The sequence below is a fragment of the Acartia tonsa genome, chromosome 13, assembly GCF_053477335.1.
Source record: "Acartia tonsa isolate MP-2025a chromosome 13, ASM5347733v1, whole genome shotgun sequence".
NCBI classification, from domain to species: domain Eukaryota; kingdom Metazoa; phylum Arthropoda; class Copepoda; order Calanoida; family Acartiidae; genus Acartia; species Acartia tonsa.
Genome location: NC_137272.1, coordinates 42,423,827 through 42,443,568, shown reverse-complemented (window position 1 = coordinate 42,443,568; position 19,742 = coordinate 42,423,827). Strand labels below are relative to the sequence as shown.

The following is a 19,742-nucleotide window of genomic DNA, read 5'->3' as shown; positions in this document are numbered from 1 at the left end:
TTTTTTTAAAAATTCAAAAACTTGGAAAAGGCAATTTAAAAAGTTTTCATTAGTTCAGTAGTTATCGAATTCTTAATCTACAGACAAAATAACTCTCCATACAAATCTTTTTTTTGCATAACTTTTTCAGTGTCTCTCATCAACCACAACGTATTAAATACATTTAAATTGAAGAAATATCTAAGTAGGAGAAGCTTAATTATATATAACAAGTATTGCGTACCTAAACGGAAAAATAATAGAGAAGCTACTATATAACTTGAGTATCACAAAAATTGATTGCCCCCTGTGAGGTTTGAACTCACGGTCCCTAGTTTACAAGACGAGTGCTCTACCATTGAGCTAAATAGGCCACTTGTACAAGAAAAAAAATTTAAGATAATACAAATTCATAGTAAATATTAAGTAAATTCTGAAAAATTTGTATCTTTTAAAAACAATAAAATTAGGCAAACGTCAGTAGGGCAGTTACCCTATAAATAGTATTCAATAATATTCATAAGTATCAACGTTCAAAAACGTATTGCTCCTGGTGAAATTCGAACTTATAACCCCGGCATAACAGTGTAGAAGAACCGTGCGCTAACTGATTGCGCTACTGGAGCTCTTACATTACAGGTTCAAACTTTTTGTAGTTGTTCGAGATGGTAGTTTCTATGTTGTAATTTTAAAAAAAACTTAAGATAAAATTTTTATAAAAGAATATAAAAAAATTATTTTTGGGCGATGGAAATGTCTGACCCCCACCCCAAAATTAGCTCAAAACCATCCAATGTCAATATATATATAACTAGCGGCTATGCCCCTAGAGGCCTCTAGGGGGCACTTGAGGAAGAGAGAGAGTCAAATTTAATAACCCAATTTCTTATTTTAAATTTTTAAAGAAAAGTAAACAAAAAATTTTTTTTTGGGGGGGGGAATTTTTTTTTTAGGGGGGGGGGCCTCCCCCCTAATTTTTAATTTAAGTTTAAAAAATTTAAAAAATCTTTTCTTTATTTGAGGGGGGGGGATTTTTAATTTTTTGGGGGGGTTGGGGGTGTCCCACCCCCAAAAAAATAGTTATAAACCTTCCCAGGACCTATGAGAAGCTACCCTGTTAAGGAGAACCCGATCGATTCAGCGGTTAGAGAGATCCTTCGGTACAGACACACAGATACACAGACACATAGACATCCTGTTACTGTAGTAAAAGGATTCCTGAGAAGGACAACATTGTCAGTTCAGTGGTTGCTGAGATCTTAAGCTTCAGACAGACAAAATTAAATGAAAATTAAGCCCCGCGGCTGAATTGACGGCTGAGGCTTGTACTAATTTAGCACCTGCGGCTGCGGCTGGGGCTTACAATATCTCAGCCGCGCGGCTGTGTCAAAGCTGCGGCTGAGGCTGCGGCTTACAAATATCAAGCCGCACGGCTGCGGCTGCGGCATAATCATAACTTTGCAGCTGCGGCTGAGGCTTTCTTGAAGCCGCGCGGCTGAGTTTGGCTGCGGCTTCAAATTATTAACAGCCGCGCGGCTGAGTGTGGCTGAGGCTTCCCCAACTAAAAGCCGCGCGGCTGATTGCGGCTGAGGCTTAGAGGGGCGTTGGCTGAATGAGGCTCAGTGCGGCTGAGGCTTAATGTGGCTGAATTGGAGTTTTGTGGCTGAGGCTTACAGTGGCTGAGGCTTACAGTGGCTGAATGCGGCTGAGGCTTACAGTGGCTTATGTTTTCTTTAAGCCGCGCGGCTGCGACTAAGGCTGAGACTTATTGGGTGGCTGAGGAAGCCGCGCGGCTGATTTTGAGGCTTCTCGTAAGCCGCGCGGCTGATGGTGGCTGAGGCTGAGGCTGCGGCTGCGGCTTCCGAACCCTGCCATGATCCAACTCTACTACTCTATACAATTTATTTAATTTTCTATATTTATTACTTTGCTTCCTGTTGATGTATCATTCTAACTCAATTTGCATAAAATAAAAACTTTACAAAACTATTAATATTAATATGATAAACAACTTTTGAACCATTTAACTTTTATGTATGTCAGTTTTTTGATGAGCTGTTTTTTTGTTTCGTTTATTCAGATGTCATTATATCTTTTTGTCAATGTATGCATGTAATGTAGTTTTCTGTCTGTGTCTGTGTGTTTGTCTGTCTGCGTGTCTGTCTGTATGTCTGTCTGCCTGTTAGCTCGTCTGTCTGTTTATCTGTATGTTTTTCTGTCTGTCTGTTCGTCTGCATGTTGGTTCGTCTGTCTGTCTGTGTGGCTGTCTGTATGTTTGTCTGTATGTTTGTCTGTATGTTTGTCTGTATGTTTGTCTGTATGTTTGTCTGTATGTTTGTTTGTCTGTATGTTCGTCTGTCTGTTTGTCTGTATATTTGTCTTTATTTCTGTCTCCCTGTTAGTAAGTCTGTTGTCTATCTTTTGTCTGTTTGATTTTCTCTCTAACAAACACTTATTAACCTCTTTTAAATAGAAATCATTAGACCCTTTTCGATCTATAAATTTGACAGGGGAATATTTTGAAATCCTGATATAATTGTTTAATTTGAATATGAATTAACTCTCATTAATTTACTGTTTTAAATTGTTCCCCTTTCTTTTGGTATGGAATTTAAGTGGATTTTTGTTCACTAATTTGACTAATTTGAAGAAAAAAATCGCAACTTCACCAAAGCTGAAAGAAAACTATTAAAAATAATATTTTGACACTTTAATGAGGAAGGTTGAAAAAGCACGGGCTAAAAAAACTGGTTTTAATCTTATGATTGTACATTTCTATATTCGTAGAAAGCTGGATATAATACGATACTAAACATAGTTTTTTCGTATGGATGAGAACCGGTTCCTATCCACCGGATTCGAATGAATACGAGAAATTATTATCTTCTATTTAATTTACAAAACAAAAAACTATCAATTAAAGTATTGTACTACTAGCCACTCAAGTGCACAATAGGCTATTTATAATCCACACTATTACAGTAATTTAAATGCTTTTGTTAAAAAGTTATAATCCCTAGTAATTAATGGATGTTTAAGTAGTATCTAAATTAAAAATTAACTTATTTTATTTTAACATTGTTAAATTCTGAAAATATAATCTATATGGTGCTCAAAATAGTTTCAATGTTTCTTTTTCTGAAAATCTCTAAAACTGCTTGCAAGTAAGCTACATAATGAACAAAACACTTTAAAAACTTATATTTGTTTACAACTTTGGGGGAGAGGAAAAATTATATCCTATTGCCCCATCTCTGAGTACTTACAGTATAGAATACTTTTTTTGCTGAATAATTCAAATGATTTTTACAGGTGATTTAATTTTCCCTAATATATTATAATTTTTAATGTTACAAAAAATATAACAAAAAAGTTGTTTTCTATTTAAAAATATGTAAATAGGCCAAAATAATTGCATCTGCTGCTTATTATTTTTAGAAAAAAAAGTATTTATACAAAATAACCATAATTGTAAAGAATATGGATGTTTGTCTGTGTGCGTTTTCGTGTCTAGTGAAATCTTGAAGATGTGTCTTTTCAAAAGGCTTCATATTGGTCATCAAAAGTATGTAGTAGGACAAAGACTATACAGTATACATATACCCATATAAAAGCAAAGATTTTCTATAACTAGGGTCGGTCTGTCTATCCGTTCGTAAAGGTTAGCTTTTGTCGTTAATTAAAGGAGGGTTAGAATGGGGTGCTGCCACTTTTACCACTAGCAAAAATACAACCACTGTGTTTTTGATAAAAATTGGGTGTGTTTTTGTCAATTTCGTTTTTAGCTGTGTTTTTGGCAAGATTTTTTTTTCCACTGTCAAAATTACACCTTTACTACTGTCATAAACACAGTTTTACTGTCATTTTCACACCCATGAAATTCAATGAGCTGTCAAATTCACAGTTTTGATGACAAAAATACACATAAATATTTTTACATTATTATAAGTATTTTAACCAAGTTGTAATAACTTATAACTATTAATGCCTATAGTTAAATTAATTTACACAACAATAATTTTGTAATGTACCTTTCCACTTTTAAAAGAGGCGAGTGGTTTACTCTTTTGACATTGACATAATAGAAATCATACATAATATTTTAAATTATGTTAGTTGTAAAAATGCATAAGGTATTAAGTATAATTATAAAATTTTATGTAAAATTAAAAAAATAACTATTATATACAATACTATTTAATAAAGGATATGAATGTTTATGAATACACTGGTATGTAAACTTGAATGTACCATTCAAGTTTCGCCTCTTTTGAAAGTGGAATGGTACATTTATACAAAAATCATGTCGGCCATTATGATATCATTAACAAGAGAGGGGAAAAATGAAATTATACATTACATTTTTTATAGTATCAATTTCTAACTTTGAATACTGTTTCCTGTAATAGTTAGCGAAGCTTCTCTATAGTTGCCATCAGAAAGTCCTTACGTACAATTTAAATTATAATATAACATTATAATTAGATATATTATATTATTTGTTAAAACTTATAAATCAATATTCTGCTCATTAAGTTCAGTGCTAATGTTCTTTTGTCCTACCGTTTGATTTTAAGGCTTTTCTCAAACGGGAAAGGAGGCAGTTTCAGGTGATATATCCTTGTCCTACCCCATGAATAGATATTCCCACCAAATGTCGAGCATAATTGCTTTTTAATATTTTTAACACTCTTACATTAAAACAATAAATACTTCATGGGGTTTTTGCAGGGATTTAAAAGGATAAGACAATGGTCGATCAAATGTTGTACATCCCTAATAATAATACATAAAATTACCACCTCAGTAGATTACAATTAGTGGTTGAATACTCAACTTAATGAGCAAACCAATCAAAATTCAATAAAAGTCCTTAAAGTTGTTTAGCCAACGAATAAGAAAATTTTATTATAAAACTTTGGGGACTGCTGTAATAAACAGCCCAAAGTCTCCTCCCTCCCTGAGTTTTTGTTTTATTTTAGCTTCTGTTTCATGTGAAAAAAAGTGCTAGAATAACATATCACATGAGGATTGAGGAGTGGACCTATTTTGGCAGAGATCTTAAGGGATAAGACAATGGATTATAAATTGGTTTTCATCCCCAACGATGATGAACAAAATTGCCCATTATATAAATTAGAATTATCGGTTGAAAAGTTGGGAATCAACCAACAATTGTTCAATAAAAGTTACCAAAGTCTTTGGTCCAAAAAAATAAGATAACTTGATTATAAAACTTTGGCTACCAGTGCAATTTATAGTCCAATGTACCCTTCCTCTCTGGATTTATCCAATGATAAGAAGACAAACATACCCCCCCCCCATAAAAAAACATTTTTTTGATAAAAAAGGGATAAAATAAAATGTTATGATGACAAAGACAAACATAACTCTGGGTCATAGACACTCTACCATTGTAGTGAAGATTTATTGGTATTTTTCATATGACACACAGTGGCTTAAAGTCGGTTAAAAAGTTTCCCTAAATTATCCAAAAAGTTGTTTATATTTTCCCGAAAAGCTAAACTTAACTGCATTTCATTTTTCTTAGAAAGCTTAATATTGGTCCCAGGCAGTTTTCAGGCTATTCCTCAAGATATTTTTTCCTGAGAACTTATTTAACACAATTCAAGATTTTTCCAGTACATGTAAACATTAGAAAATATAATAAACAATTTCAATAATTGCCAAAAATTATGTTTTTACAAAAAGCCTTGTGTGGATGTTTTTGGCGGGGTGCTCATGAATGCCGCGGCATAATATATTTGGACTTGATTTATCACATCATAAATCCTGGTATGCTGACAATTTTTCACAATAGATACTCTTCACAGAATACTGGTGGAGTTAATCAGTTGGAAATAGCTGTGAATTATTGTTATTTGTGGCTAGTTCATTAGAACATTGTTTTTTTCATAACCTAAATCACTTTAATTAAACCATAAAGGCTTTATTATATACCCACAATATGCCCTCCCCCCCTCTTATTTTTGAAATAAATTGAAAATTAGGGGTTAGTTTTTGTCTAAGCCTATCCCCTGTGGAGGGGCCTTACCCAACCTAACTTGACCAAAAAATAAACAAACAAACGCCCCCCCCCCCCATTTTAAATTTATCTTAAAAATAAGGGGTGGGTTCAGTTTTCCACAAGACACTTATAGGGAATACGCAAGAAATCAATTGAAATTTTTTAACTTAGAGAGGGTTTAGAAGCAATTTAAAAACTTGATGAAAGCAGTAAATGAATTACCAATGAACTAGCCTATTATAAATATTAAAAAGAATAATATCAACACCTGCTCATAAGTTTCTCTAAAGTGATCCAGAGTTATAAACTATATTTATATAGGTTGTTCATATAATACAACAAGTTCTTTCATTGCATTTTTCAGAAAGTTCAGAATATACATTAAATAATTTTCAACTGTTTCAGTGCCAAAGACTTTATCCTTAAATAATAATAGACCAGAAGAGAGTGATAAAACATTGAACTATAAATTTTTGTATGGTCCAAATTACATTAAATAAAATTATTCCTTTCCCTGTGTGGATTTAAATTATTGGTTTAAAAATTTAAAAACTACAAGTTAAGATTCAACTTAACAAAACTCAATAAAAGTACCCAAATTTAATGAGTTTAGTGGGAAAGATAACGTGGTTATAAAACTTTGGGTACAAATTAATTTACTGTCTATTGTCTTCTCCCTTCTCCTTGACAGTTATTTTGCAAGGATCTTAAGGGATAAAACAATGGTCGATACATTGATGTACATCCCTAATTAAATTTTAAAATAAATCATTAGAACAGCCTAAGAAAATCTGTTTTTCATCTAGCTTTGCTGCCAATTAATTCATTTGGTCATAAATAAGAGTTTTCTGGATCTTGATTTACAATTGTCACATTTTTATTATTCAGTATTTAAGAAGAATTGTCATTTTAAATTAAGAATTTTTTTATTTGTATTTTTTGTGTGGATACCTATTTATGCTAACAACACAACACTAACAACTTTTTTAATAATCTTTCATACGCCAGAATAAATTTCAGTTATACACACACACACACACACACACACAGATGATGCCATAGGGGAGGGAGGGGACATTGGGCTGTTTGTTACACTAGTCCCAAAAAGTTTTATAACAGCGTTATCTCAACCACTTTGTGGACTTTTATTGAATTTGGATTGGTTGGTTCATTAAGTTGAGTGTCTCCAAACGTTTCTATAACCAATTGAAATCTACAGAAGGGATCTTTTTTGTGTATTATAATTGGGGCTGATCATCAATTTATCGGTTATTTTCTTATCCCTTTAGATCCGTGTGATTTTATACACTTTTTTAGGGGCGGGTGGATTGGCCCTGAGAGATATATAAAAAGATAAAGAGGGAGGGGCCAAAATTATATTAGCACTTCATAAAATGATTTTTAAAGGTTTTATCAAACGTTAGTTTTGAATATTAAAGAATTTTAATAAATGTTGATTGGGTTGTACAAACCAACTGTGTCAAAACTTTTCTACCAATAATTGTTATCTGCAGAAGGAGATTGAGCCATCAAAATGATTAAAATGGATACAATCCTTTTTTAGTGACTTTACAAAGTGTCAAAAAAATCAGTTATGTAACGTCATAAAAATAAAGAATGAGAGGAGAAGTGGGAAAGAAAACACTTTAAAAAATCCTTCATTTTTATGACGTTACATAAATATTTTTGTTATTCACTTTGAAATGTCACCTTTTTTATCTTTGCCCTTATCAATAAATATATTGATAAAAGATCCAAAAAATGAATTAAATACATTTTATCCTTTTTCTTTGTAATCTTAAGAATATAAGTATTATTTATTTTTTCCTGTATGTAAATGTGTTGATTTTATCAGGGAGTTAGGGAGGGAACAATGGATCAAATATTAATTAATATAATTATAAGAGGTGATCAAGTTTTATTTTTTTAGTGATTAATTACAGTATGTTTACTATATTGTGATGTACTGGTAACCTTATTTTCATGTAAATGCTTTTTTTTCATAAAACTATCTTTTTAAAATTAGATAACCATGAACACACTATTTTCTTCAGATTTTTTGGATAATTCTGGTTTTCATTGCCTTTCAGCAAAAACTCTCAAACTGAATTTTCCCCTCCCTTACTCCCTGTGATTTTATCCCTTTCAAGAAAGCTGAAAGGACTTCATAATACCTTGACATGTAACATAGAAAATACATTAGATTTGATTCAGCCAGAAATAACATATACATACATATATGTAGGTCAGAAAAGAATGAATCAGGGACCTAAAGGGATAAGACAGATGGCAGATAAATTAATGTACATCCCCAATGATGATTCACAAAATTACTCCTTCTGAATTAATTGTTTTCGAAGCCATACTGGAATACCTATTATATACAGAAAAAAAACAGGGAAAATTAATTTGTATAGAAAACCGGAAGAAAAATGATACAATCATTACTTGGTTATTTTTATTTGGTAGCGAAGATGTTCTATTGTGTACTTTGTCCGTCTGTTGGTTTTTTATTCGTCCAACTTACTAAAACTAATTTGTGTTGTTAGTCATTTATAAGAGTTCTTAATTATTCACTTGCTTCTGCATCGTTAGCTACAGACAAAAAAGCTACTTTATATCATAAAATTTTTTTGATGAATACAACGGCATATTATTTAGATCACCTAATTATAGGAGACATTGGGCTGTAAATTATTGTGGTACCCAAAGTTTTTTCTTTGAGTACCTTAATTAAATCTTGATTTTTAAGTTAAGCAGTGTTCAAAATTTAATTTGCAGAAGGGGTGCTTTTATTTATCAACAATTTATTTCTTATGATCCGTGGATACTTTTGTCCTTGTTTGTCAAAGAATTTAATTAAATACTGTATTCCCTAATTTTAATAGTTAATACAAATGTTTTAATTTTAATATATTACACCAAATGTTTTTGTACAATATCTATCTATCAATCTATCTATCTATCTATCTATCTATCTATCTATCTATCTATCTATCTATACATCTATCTATCTATCTATCTATCTATCTATCTATCTATCTATCTATCTATCTATCTATCTATCTATCTATCTATATATCTATATATCTATCTATCTATCTATCTATCTATCTATCTATCTATCTATCTATCTATCTATCTATCTATCTATCTATCTATCTATCTATCTATCTATCTATCTATCTATCTATCTATCTATCTATCTATCTATCTATCTATCTATCTATCTATCTATCTATCTATCTATCTATCTATCTATCTATCTATCTATCTATCTATCTATCTATCTATCTATCTATCTATCTATCTATCTATCTATCTATATATCTATCTATCTATCTATCTATCTATCTATCTATCTATCTATCTATCTATCTATCTATCTATCTATCTATCTATCTATCTATCTATCTATCTATCTATCTATCTATCTATCTATCTGTCTATCTTTTTATCTATCTATCTATCTATCTATCTATCTGTCTATCTTTTTATCTATCTATCTATCTAAAATATTTTTTCTTTCCCAAACAGCCGGCCTGTATAATTTACATTTATATTTAATTTGAAAATTTCATTAAGGTTGGCTAATGATTTTTTTCTACAGTTAAAAATGATTTAAGTTGAAAGATTGGGGGTAGGACATGAGATATACAATTCAAGTATGATAAACGATCAAATTCGTTGTTTAAGTATATATGATTTTTTAGGGTATATTCAGAAAAAAATATTAGGATCTTAAAGGATAAGACAATGAACAATAAATAGTTATACATCCCAAATGATGTTAAACAAATTTACCCCTTATGTAAATTAAAGTTATATATCAAAAAGGTTTGACAATGAATGTTTAATGAAAACCAACCAATCAGTTTATTATACAAAAAAATATATGATAGTTTTTTAGATTACTAGCGGTTGTGCCCCTAGCATCTAGGGGAAAGATTCATGTGTGATGTCATAAAAATAAGTCTATTATCCATCTCTTTTTTAGGGGTTTTCTTGCCCATCTCTCCTTTCATCCTTGTTTTAAGACGTATTCTTATGACGTCACAAATGACACTTTTTGCTGTCCCACATCTAGCCGCCCAATATTTGAAAGTTTAGGGAAACAAAGAAAAATAGTCTAAAACCATCCCGGACATATGTGAAGCTTTCCAAAAATTCAGAACCCAATCTGCTGAGTAGTTATCGGGAATATAATCTACAGACAAAAAAACGTATCGATCCTATGAAACAATTGATGTAAAATATTCTAAATAAATATACAGAGACATTTCTGTTCTAGATATAAATCTATCTTAGTAATGAGATTTTCATCAAATATTTTATTTTGGATCAAATCTGTTATTCGCCGATATTAGTAATTAATTGTTGTATTAGAATGAGAATGGACTAAGTCTTTTTTTTTAAATTTTACTTAAAGAAAATAATTAAAAAGTAGCAGTAAAAAGTTTCTAGAAAAGTTTCTGTGGTGCGAATGTCGGGGGTGTCAACACCCCCCTTAACATTTGAAAGAAAGTTCTTTTTTGATCCCTATTGGTTTCACCCCCTAGTGGATCAAAATGCACGCCATACGACATAACTAAATGGTCCTAGGACAAACGCAGGGGTCCAAAACGCAGGAGTGGACACTCAACCTAACCCATTTTAGTCTATTGTTTAGATTTTTTTAATGCTTAACCCCGGCGGGGGGCTTATATGTTCATTCATTGCATAACTTATCCTAACCTAGTCTGTATATATAGAAATACTTAATCAAATTAATACTTTAACACTCCTGCGTTTGTCCTGGAACCAATCTAACAAATTTTAACCCCTAAATTGAATTGGATCCCAAATCGGCCAGGACAAAACTTCCAAAATATTTCTATTTGACATCAATTAACCAAATTCAGATCAAAATACACTTTTATTCCGAGTCTTAATTGGTTACAGATAAAAGTATTTAAGTTTATCCTTATATAAAAGTAATAGGATGTCTATCTAAGATTGGGTCTGTCTGTGTGTACCAAAGGATCTTGCTAACCGCTGAACCGATCGGGTTCTCATTAACAAGGTAGTTTCTCATAGGTCCCGGGAAGGTGTATAACTATTTTGGGGGAGGGTACCACCACCCTCTTTAGAGAAATAACAAAAAAATCGATTTTAACAAATATTCTAGAGACTTGAACGAAACATAGACACGAAAAAAAACATTTAAAGTGCCACTAGAGGCCTCTAGGGGGCGTAGCCGCTAGTACCTATCAAAGTTTATCTGTGTATACCAAAGCATCTTGCTAACCGCTGAACTGATATGATTCTTCTTTACAGTGTAGCTTCTCAGAGGTCCTGGAAAGGTTTATAACTATTTTGAGGAAGGGTTCTATCATCCTCCTTTAGAATTTTCTAGTGTAAAAATTAAATAGAATAAGTTTTGTGACTAAAATAAAGAAAAATAAAATAAGTTAATTTGATGGTAATTTTATAATGTATAATAACACATTAAAATAAATGATAATGATAAGTTAAAATTTGATATTATATAAATCCACTTTATACTATAGTACCGTTGTTATCATCCATATAATAAAGTAACGGGATGTCTATTTGTCTATGCATCCGTTTGTCGGTTTGTCTGTAAAAAAAAGATCTCGCTAACCGCTGAACCGATCGGGTTCTCTTTAACAAATTAGCTTCTCATAGGTCCCGGAAAGGTTTATAATTATTTTGGGGCAGGGTACCATCACCCTTTAGTGGCGTAGATGCTAGTATTTTTTAAAGTAATAAGAAGTTTTATCTGTCCGTTAAGATTTTGGTAACCAGAAAAACGATTGATATCTCATTTTATGAAAGCTACTTGTCTTTTAGGTACTTTAATTTTTATTTAAACACTTTGGTATGGTTTTAGACTATTTTTCTGTTCCTTCATTTAGGAGGGGGTATTTACCCCCCCAAACAATTTTAGGGGGGGTAAATACCCCCCCCAAAATAAAAAAATTTCTAATAAAAAAAAAATTTTGCGCGCTTCGCGCGCATTTTTAATACTATATATTTAATAAAATTTAAATTACCCCCCCAAAAAATTTTACCCCGGGGGTAAATTTTGGGGGGGGGGGGGTAAACTAAATTTACCCCTGCCAACAGATTTCAGGGGGGTATTTCCCCCCCAAAGCAAATTTTACCCCCGGGGTAAAAATTTTTGGGGGGGGGGGGTAAAAAAATTTGCGGCGCGCATCGCGCTTCATTTTACCCCCCCTCAAAAAACGAATTACCCCCCCCTTCAAAAATTTTTACCCCCCCCCAAAATAAAAAGCTTGGACGCCCCTGCCCTAGATGACAGTGTCTCAACCACTAGTTTAATTATGAAACATAAAAGTCATTATTAGTTTTAAAACAATATCTAATTCCTTTTGGTCGACATAAAGCATGTTAACACAATGTTTCTAGGTCTAAATTGTTGATTAGTATATATGAATGAAAGTAGAATGAATAGACACATTTTAAATGATGTTCCATATGTATCAAAGTTTTAATTATATTATAAAATTCAAAATTAGGTTATTAATAAAAAAATTTAGTAATATTATTAAAATATTATCTAATCTTCTAGGCGTAGCAATTAAAAAAATAAAACTCTGTCTGTCAGTCTGTCCTAAAGGGAATGTTATAATTTCAGGGAGGGAGGGGACATTGGGCTGTTATTTACGCTAGTACCCAAAGCTTCACGGCCACGTTATTTTATTCGTTGGCTCAAAAACTTTGGGTACTATTATTGAATATGGTTGAATGTCAAAACGTTTCAACCACTAATTGAAATCTACAGAAGATATAATTTTGTTTGTCTTTATTGAAAATATACATAAATTTATCGACAATTGTCTTATCCCTTTAGATCCCTTATTGTTGAGATTGTAGTGAACTGACCAATGCTTTTCTTAAACTTTATTTGTCTGTCTTTTTGTCTGTTACGCTTTGCTAAAACTTGGAAAAATCGTCAAAACGTCAAAATGAGACATAATACTATTTTTAATGTTTTATTTTGTGAAACATACATCTGTAGGTTGTAAAAATATCATTATTTTAAATGTCAAATTTTGCAAAGTGTATCAACATGAAAATAAAAAGGCGTGCGTTCCCGTCCGCATAGTGTTAGATATTTGCAATAGAAAACAGCTTTGTTAGATGTTCAGAGGGTATGTTTTTAAGAATAAGAATCAATAAAAAAAACAGCCGAAAGCCACATTAAGGCTTCAATTTTGTAATTTAATAGTAAAAAATCTTCCTGGAACCAATGTGCAATGGAGAAATAAATCGGTTCATTGGTTACTAGATCTTAGCGTAGTCCAATTATTTCTACTTCGTGTAATATAGAATTGGGTTTGAATAATTTGATTATTTGAAACATGTCCGGAAGTGAATGCGCACCAAATAAAATAAATATGTTTTTGCTAAAAAAAATCTTTTGTGAAAAAAAGGAACTTTGATATTTGTAGAAAATTGTAAACGCTACTCTTTTCCTCGAATACTTCAAGATGATTTATTTTATCAAGGTTTTAGTAGGCCAGAAGGGGTATGATTTGGATCATAAACAGAAATAAATCGTAATAACAAACACAATTGGACTTAAAATTACTTTTAAAAAGAAAAAACAAAAATTATGGTTGTAATTATTTCTAAAGATGATTTCTCATAGTAGGGCGGAAGTACCCTCCACGAAAATAAGTAAAACCCTTCAATTAACTAGGAGAAGCTACATTGTAAAGGAAAACCATATCAGTTTAACGGTTAGCAAGATTTTTTGATACAAACAGACACACACACACACAGATAAAGTAACAAACATCTTGTTACTTTTTTATTAGAATAATTTAATTGCAAAATTTGATTAAATTTTTGTCCCTCGACCTATCACTTTCATCCCTGGCTTAGATGTGGACGTTATTTGCTGAGTGCATATACTTCCGTTAATGTATTAGATTATCATATTATCAGAAACGCAAATTAGCACAAAAGCACAATCTCCGCACTTTGCACTTACATCCTTTCAAAATAAGTCCAAAACGGATAGCCTTATCTTTAATTTGGCCATGTTAGAATTGCCCTATAGATTCCAAATTTGGCATAATGATCCCTGTAAGATTAGGTGAGGTTTAGAAAGCTAAGCATTTCTATAATGATTACCAGAAAATCCGTAGATTAATTTGAAACATATTGATTATTGGACAACAAATATTAAATGATTTGATTAAAAAATTTAAAATTTTGGAGAAAAAAATATTCCTATGACAGCCAGAAAGTCATCTCTGTAATCCATTCTTAAAAATGTAAGTATGTCTTGAAAAAGTATCCTGTATTTAAGCAATGTTGCAAAGTTTGTTTAGACTTTTAGATTTTTATTCATGATAATAAATTATGGCTCTCTAAAAGTTTTAATGTTCATTTGTCCTATCGTCTGATTTTATAATTGTGCTTTAATGGGTGTTTTCATCCTTGTTTATTTACTGCGAATATGAATTAAGCGCGGAATGGAATGCATACCGTTATTTGCAAAATTTTAATATTGTTTTATTACTATCTAATTAATATTTTATTATTTTATAGTACTTTATGACATACATATTATGATTAGTTCTTTTAGAAAAGGTAAAAAACAGATTTAAGCTATTTATGAAATATCTAAAAAAAAAACATAAGATAAAGTTTAAATTTAAACTTCAAACCTTTGATTTATATCATCATTTGTTAGTTGTTTAGGATGAAGGCTTGAGATATACTGACATGGTTTTTGCATTAAGATAGGATGGTGGTGTATAACACCCCTCCCAATATGTGTTTTTGTAGTACCTAACTCTTTAAGGAGTTGATATTCCCCATTTCAAACTGAAGAAGACAGTCTAAAACCTGTTAATGACCTATAGCCATCTTACCGATATCTTTATGGAAAGTTTCAGATCATGGAAAGAAAACGAAGTATCGAGTATCATCGTATTTTCACAATAGCTTTTCTCCTATTTATAGCCCCTGTGGGGCAAACATTAAAATTTACCTAACCTAAAATAACATATCAAAAGCTACTGTGAAAGTACGACGAAACCCGCTACTTCGTTTTCTTTCCATTATCCAATAATTCTAAGCACACACACATACTGTTTCGGTACGCATGCCTTGCCGTACACGAAATCTTAATCTCCAAGCCCTCCGAATGACCAACATGTGAATGTTTACAAATGTGTATTTATTACCATGAAAACGGTGAATCTAAAACAAAAATATAAAGATTAATTACATAGCATTAATGGTTTATTATTTTTGTATATCGAGGTTGCGTGATTTCAATTTAATTAAAAATATAAAATTTCTAAAAAACTTTAAATTGGCACGAAACATATTAAATAGCATCAGAAATTGATAAATTTAGATTCAAATGATCAATAAAATTAAGGAAAATATTCGTATGTCAAAAGTTAGCAGTTAAATGGTCTATTTGTTGAAAAATTAATGTTTTAAATTTCTTCGTAAAAATATACCATACTACACTTATTATTAAGAATTAAGATAAATTCTTACCACATTATGATGTCAAACTAAGCAGGAAGGCTTATTTGAGATCTTCCACGGATTAGAGCGCATGTATATCCATCCAATACATTATTTTTATTCACGTAGCTCTTCACATGGGAATCAACAAGGAAAAAATGTGCGCGCCTTTGTTTGTTTACAAGCGAAGCGCGGAGATAGTTAGGAATGCCGCGTAACACACTCATTCTCTGGTGTAAGGAAAAGGGAATTAATGGGTTCGAACTTGCCAGGGAATACAAGAAAAATCATTCCAACACACACCCGTCTAGTCACTGGGAATCGAACACAATAACTCATCTTAACATCATGCGTGCAGACAGTGTCCACAAATCACAATCTCATAACGCATAAATTACAAGAGTTTAAAATGGCATGGCCATCAGGCCTAAAATTAATTATGGTAACTTACGAACACCACAATAACTCAAACCGACTCCACTACCACATAAGGATAGGAATAAGGAATGGGAAAAGCATTCAACATTCATGAAATGCACATTTACCACTCACACATCTCATTAATCATGGCCTCATAATCTCAATTAAAGTTAGAATTACAGACCATGTAATTGCGAATACATGAATTAATAATCAATAGTACCTAAACTTTGATTAGGTACCTACATAATAATAGGCAAATGATTTTTATATTAAAAATCGCATCAATAATTAAATAATCAACTCAAACTTTTAATCAAAGAAAGAAAGATTAAATAATGACATTTTTTCTACTAAATCTTTTTGCTAGAAAAGAAAAATAGAATTTTCATAAAAAACTTCTCAAAATTAAGCATTTTCTCCAGCGGAAAAATACTCGGGCTTACATTTAGACATTCTTAGATAAAATAGGTAAATCCTTAAATCTAACATGTTTAATAAAATAGATACTTAAATCTAAATAAAGTATGACTGTGAAAAAAAATCATCAAACATCGGAAAATTAAAATCTCATAATTTTAAATCTTCGTGAATCAAAATTGCGTAAAATAAAATTGCAATTGAAATATGCAAATTAAATTACCAAAATAAAACAAAAGCTCAATTATAAGAAAAGAACTTCTCTAAATGCTGAGTTTGCAATTTCTCTCTGTTTTAAGAAGAAAGCAACTTGTACATATTCATACAGTCAAAATTAAGGCAATTTGGGGCCTCAGTTAGAATGAACCCCTCAAGATACAAACTAACCAATCTTTCAAATATTAATAATGCCATGTTCCAGCTATCCTGACGGACGTTATGTCTTTCCATCACAATTTTTTGATACTGCATAATTTCCGACAGGATTTCTGGCGCAGGGCTCCATCAACTGAAAATAAACATAATTAGTGATGTTTAAATCAAATCAAAAATTAAAAGAATCATGAATAATTCAAGAAACTTTAGAATCATCAATCAAAGCAATCAAAATAAAATTATCTTATGCTTTAGTTTTGCCGTTCTGTAGTATGTCTGGCCGAGGTAACAGAGCTAAGATACACTATAGAGCGGTCTTATTAAGCTTAAATCTTTGAACTCAAAGAATCTACTTAATTCAAGACGAAAAAAATCTGCATTTTTCTTTAGGTACATCGGTTAAAAGGTAAATAGAAATAATTTTAATATATATGTAATATTAAATTATCTATGTGATTATAATAAATCTTAAAGAAATATTTGTATGATGTAAAAAATTTCATTGTGTTACTTTTTTATCATATCGAATTTCAATTAAACAAGGATAAAAATGTTCGTATTTGCGTAGGTACCTAGGAAAATTTCCGCGAAAAAATCCCTGGTCCCGGAAAGACTTAAATCATTGAAAAAACTTGCGTAAACGTATAAATAACTTAAGTTTGCATTTCAAATGAAAAATCTTGCGTCGATTTGAAAGTTTAAACGAAATTGAGTCAAAATTTGCGTTTTTTGTCTTTCGAAAAAAAAATCTGATAAATCTACCGTAAAATAAAATTCAAAGTTAAACAAGAACGATACTTATACTAAACTTTGGGTAGATTGATCTTGAGCAGACGTCTTGCGGAAGTCTCGTTACTCGTGGCGGCTGCGTCATCTGATAATTTGAACTTGCAAACCACGGTCCTCCCACCTGGGCGCACTTCTTCCACACGCCCCAATCTGAACTTCTTCATCAAATTTGTGCTATCGTCGATCAGCACCACGTCTCCCGGCTCGAGCAGCACCTTGTTGCTGCGCCACTTGACGGACTTGAGTAGCTCAGGCATGAGCTGCTCCTTGTACACCTGATGGAACTGACGGGTCAACTCCTCCAAGTTCTCCAGCCTCCTGGTGATGGGCTCTTTACAACCTGTCTCAAAGGTGCAGATTGCATCGTTGGTCCTGCCGCCTAACAGATCAGCAGGTGAAATTATTCTCCAGCAATTGACGTCATCTCCTTGGGTGGCATAGGTCAATGGCTTAGAATTCAAGACTCTTGCAGTCTCAGCACACAACACCAATAAATCATTGAAGGTTACAGTAGCACCAGCCAACTTCTTGTTCAACACACGCTTGACCAGCCCAACCTGCCTCTCCACAGTACCCACGAACGAGTGTGCTGCGGTGGGCACCAGATGCCATTCAAAATGCATTCGGGTATCCTTCAAAAGTTCATCCATAATTCGCTTGGCACCGGCCATATTGGTGCCTCTGTCTGTGGTAACCCTTCTAGGCATATTGTAAAACGCCTGAAGTTTTCTCAAGCCGACCAGCACGGCTTCAGTTGAATAATCAGTCAACACATCAACAAACACAGCCTGTGTAAATCTACAGGCCACAATCAACAACCAAACTTTGTACTTGGTCTTGGAACTCCTGGTACCAACGCCAGGCTTCGTAACTTCGATCGGCCCCGCAAGGTCCATATGCACCTCCTTGAAGGGCACAGAGGGCTCGACACGATCTGGCAGAATATTAGCAATTGCGGGACTCGAACGCTTGGCATATTCAATGGAACATGCAGCACAACTCTTGACCACTTTCATAGCCTCCATGCGGCCATGTGTGATCCATGCATACCTGCGGCTTTGCGCCAACGTCTTACGATGGCCTCCATGCCCCAATTCATCGTGGGACTGTTGAAGGATGAGCCGCGCCAGCCTGTTGTGGCGGCTGAGCAAGACAACACCTGGGCTGTCCTTCAGAATCTTCCTGGGGCCTCCAGCAGCGGCCTCAAGAGCCTCATCTCCTCTCCCGGACATTTTCAATATTGTAAATGTCCTAAGAGGATAACATCCATCATGACCCACAATGGGCCAACAAACCTGGACCTTGTGATGATACGGTTGAAGGGAGTCAAATTTCCCCTCGGCGTCCATGGTCATCTCCTCCTCTTGGTTGAAGGAAGTCAAAAACAGGTCACAAACAGAATCCATGTATGTATTTGTGAAAGTATAGTTCTCATAATACTTAGAACTATCATTGTTGCTAACACCATCCTCACTTGCTGCAACGCCACGTTTCTTGATAAGCAGCGTTTTAAAGCAGTTGGCAGCCTTAAGAACTGCGGCCACAGTCCTCCTTGCCTGCCTGTAGGTCCTTCTTGCCAGAGACCTCCAAAAATCATTGTCCACTACCTGTGTGAACATTACCTTGAGCTTCGCCATCTTGGGATTTAGCTCGCTCTCGGGAATGGATGCATTTACCTCACCCGCCGTCTTAACGGGCCACTGGTCCTGTTCCAGGCGCAACCAGCTTGGACCTTCCTGATATGTAGATCCAGGTTGTACATCCTCAATCGTACACAAACCACGCGTTGCCAGATCGGCAATGTTGTGCTGGGTTGGAACCCATCTCCAATCTTCAGGGCTCGTCAACTGTTGTATCTCGGAAACACGATGACTGTTAAAAACATTTAACATAACACTGTCACTGGATAGCTGAGCTAGGGCGCAGCTGCTATCACTAAAAAATACTTTGCCAGAAATGTTGAAAGGTAGGGCTCTGGCAACAGTATCCACAAGTCTTGCCAAAATTAGACAACTAAGCATTTCTAACCTTGGTATAGACTCAATCTTCACTGGTGCGACACGTGACTTGGCGCAACACAAAACTACATCATATCCTCCAGGAACTGGCCATCTCAGGTAGGTGATGGCTGCATAGGCCTGGTTAGATGCATCGCAGAAACCAACAAGCATTGGAAGCCCCAACGGCTTATCAGGAACCATCGAACGTC

At 33.3% G+C, this 19,742-nt stretch overlaps 1 non-coding gene across 1 annotated transcript; it reads right to left on the bottom strand.

Annotated features, from left to right (window-relative positions):
• Window positions 1–280: 280 nt before the first annotated feature.
• TRNAT-UGU (transfer RNA threonine (anticodon UGU)) lies at window positions 281–352 on the bottom strand. Its single transcript has one exon. It is a non-coding gene; the product is annotated as a tRNA-Thr (tRNA).
• Window positions 353–19,742: the final 19,390 nt, after the last annotated feature.